We start from the raw sequence: 3,591 nt of genomic DNA on the forward strand, positions 1-3,591 counted from the left end.
CAAGCACACACCAAGTGGGCCCGGAAGTGAATTTTTATGTCATTTACTCATCTTTGTAAATCCTAAGCTACTAGTTCTCTACATATAGGACCTTTTACTATTGTATTCTCATCTTTGGATCACTTTAGATCCTTTGATCATCTTGGAGAGTCTTATGCTATCTTAGATCACGTTTTGGGGACTGGCCTCACGGCCATGCCTAGACCTTGTTCTTATGTATTTTCAACGGTGGAGTTTCTACACACTATAGATTAAGGTGTGGAGCTCTGCTGTACCTCGAGTATCAATGCAATTACTATTGTTTTTCTATTCAATTCGGCTTATTCTTGTTCTAAGATATCACTTGTTCCTCAACTTGATGAATGTGATGATCTGTGACACTCATCATCATTCTCACCTATGAACGTGTGCCTGACAACCACCTCCATTCTACCTTAGATTGAGTGGATATCTCTTGGATTCCTTAATCAGAATCTTCGTGGTATAAGCTAGAATTGATGGCGGCATTCAAGAGAATCTGGAAGGTCTAAACCTTGTCTGTGGTATTCTAAGTAGGATTCAAGGATTGAATGACTGTGACGAGCTTCAAACTCCTGAAGGCTGGGCGTTTGTGACAGACGCAAAAGAATCACTGGATTCTATTCCAACCTGATTGAAAACCGACAGATGATTAGCCGTGCTGTGACAGAGCGCGTTGAACATTTTCACTGAAAAGATGGGACTATAGCCATTGACAACGGTGATGCCCAACATATAGCTTGCCATGTAAAGGAGTAAGAAGGATTGGATGAAGATAGTAGGAAAGTAGAGAGACGGAAGGGACAAAGCATCTCCATACGCTTATCTGAAATTCTCACCAGTGAATTACATAAGTATCTCTATCGTTATTTTATGCTTTATTCATAAATCATCCATAACCATTTGAATCTGCCTGACTGTGATTTACAAGGTGACCATAGCTTGCTTCATACCAACAATCTCCGTGGGATCGACCCTTACTCGCGTAAGGTTTATTACTTGGACAACCTAGTGCACTTGCTGGTTAGTTGTGCGAAGTTGTGATAAAGAGTTGAGATTGCAATTGAGCGTACCATATTGATGTCGCCATTAATGATCATAATCTCGTGCACCAAGTTTTTGGCGCCGTTGCCGGGGATTGTTTGAGTTTGGACAACTGACGGTTCATCTTGTTGCTTAGCTTAGGTATTTTTCTTCAGAGTTCTTAAGAATGAATTCTAGTGTTTCAAGGTGATGTTCTTATCATCACCAAAGCTGATTGATTCTCATCAATTTAGCTCTTGAATGCAATGTCCTACTGAAGCTTAGCTAGCCATGTCTAATTTCTTTAGACTGAAGCTTTAGACTAACATTGCATGATTCCTAGAATTCTCATTAAGAATTTTGATATCCTTATTTTATTTTTCACTCAATTTTCAAAAAAAATCCAAAAAAAATTACAAAATCATAAAAACCAAAAAATATTTTATGTTTCTTGTTGAGTCTAGTATCTCACTTTAAGTTTGGTGTCAATTGCATGTTTCTGTTCTTCTTGCATTTTTCGAATTCATTCATGTGTCTTAATTGATCTTCAAGTTGTTCTTGATGATTTCCTTGTTCTGATCTTTAAATTCTCTTGTCTTGAGTGTTTTTTTATTTCTCACATGCATTCTCAATTTGTTAGTATCAATAGTATACAAACTTCTAAGTTTGGTGTCTTACATGCATTGTTTATTTGATTTTAGTTGCATTTTAATTATTCCTCATCATTAAAAATTCAAACAAATATTTTAATTTGTGTCTTTTCAAGTCAATAATACAGAGAACTGAAGATTCAGAACATACAGCAGAGGAATTACACAGAAAAAGCTGGGCGTTCAAAACGCCCAGCGAGGAAGGAAAACTGGCATTTAAACGCCAGCCAGGGTGCCTGGCTGGGCGTTTAAGGCCCAAAAGGGGTGAGTTTTGGGCGTTAAACGCCAGAATGTATACCATTCTGGGCATTTAACGCCAGGATGGCACAAGAGGGAAGATTTTGTTTTTAACTCAAATTTATTTTCAAGTTTTCAAAATTTTTCAAAATCAAATCTTTTTCAAATCATATCTTTTCAATCATATATTTTCAAAATCAATTTCTTTCCATTTTCAAAAATACTTGCTAACAATTAATGATTTGATTCAACATTTCAAGTATGTTGCCTTTTCTGTTGAGAAAGGTTTAATGTCTGAATCATATCTTTTAAATTTCTTGTTAGCCAAGTCATTAATTTTAAAAATCAAATCTTTTTAAATTATTTTTCAATCATATCTTCTCAATCATATCTTTTTAAAACTATATCTTTTCAATCATATCTTTGTATCACAATTTCTTTTAAAATAGTTTTCAATCATATCTTTTTTATTTCTAATTTCAAAGTCTTTTTCAAAAATCACTTTATTTCTTTCCCAATCATATTTTTTGAAAATCATTCTTCAAATTTTTCAAAATATTTTTAAAATCTTTTTAATTTATTTTCGAAAATCTCTTCCCCTCTTCTCACATCCTTCTATTTATGGACTAACACTCCTCCTCAATGAACAATTTGAACTCTATCCCTCTTGATAAGTTCGAATTCTTCTACCTCCTCCTTCTATTTTTCTTTTCCTCTGACACCTCAAGGAATCTCTATACTGTAACATAGAGGATTCCATATTTTCTTGTTCTCTTCTCTTTCATATGAGCAGGAACAAAGACAAAAGCATTCTTGTTGAGGCTGATCCTGAACCTGAAAGGACCTTGAAGTGAAAGCTAAGAGAAGCTAAAGCACAACTCTCTTTAGAGGACCTAACAGAAATCTTCAAAGAAGAAGAACCCATGGCAGCCGAAAACAATAACAATGCCAACAATGCAAGGAAGGTGCTGGGTGACTTTACTGCACCTACTCCCGACTTCTATGGGAGAAGCATCTCTATCCCTGCCATTAGAGCAAACAACTTTAAGCTTAAGCCTCAATTAGTTTCTCTAATGCAACAGAATTGCAAGTTCCATGGACTTCCATTGGAAGATCCTCATCAGTTTTTAGCTGAATTCTTGCAAATATGTGACACTGTCAAGACTAATGGGGTTGACCCTGAGGTCTACAGACTTATGCTATTCCCTTTTGCTGTAAGAGACAGAGCTAGAATATGGTTGGACTCACAACCTAAAGAAAGCCTGAACTCTTGGGAAAAGCTAGTCAATGCCTTCTTGGCAAAGTTCTTTCCACCTCAAAAATTGAGTAAGATTAGAGTGGAAGTCCAAACCTTCAGACAGAAGGAAGGTGAATCCCTCTATGAAGCTTGGGAAAGATACAAACAATTGATCAGAAAGTGTCCTTCTCGCATGCTTTCTGAATGGAGCATCATAGGTATCTTCTATGATGGTCTGTCTGAACTGTCCAAAATGTCATTGGACAGCTCTGCTGGAGGATCTCTTCATCTAAAGAAGACGCCTCTAGAAGCTCAAGAGCTCATTGAAATGGTTGCAAATAACCAATTCATGTACACTTCTGAAAGGAATCCTGTGAATAATGGGACGAATCAGAAGAAAGGAGTTCTTGAGATTGATACTCTGAA

At 36.3% G+C, this 3,591-nt stretch overlaps 1 non-coding gene across 1 annotated transcript; it reads right to left on the reverse strand.

The window, feature by feature from the left end:
- Positions 1–3,256: 3,256 nt before the first annotated feature.
- LOC130958577 (small nucleolar RNA R71) lies at positions 3,257–3,363 on the reverse strand. The gene has a single exon (XR_009077691.1). It is a non-coding gene; the product is annotated as a small nucleolar RNA R71 (small nucleolar RNA).
- Positions 3,364–3,591: the final 228 nt, after the last annotated feature.

This window comes from Arachis stenosperma, chromosome 10 (genome assembly GCF_014773155.1).
Source record: "Arachis stenosperma cultivar V10309 chromosome 10, arast.V10309.gnm1.PFL2, whole genome shotgun sequence".
In the NCBI taxonomy this organism is placed as follows: Eukaryota; Viridiplantae; Streptophyta; class Magnoliopsida; order Fabales; family Fabaceae; genus Arachis; species Arachis stenosperma.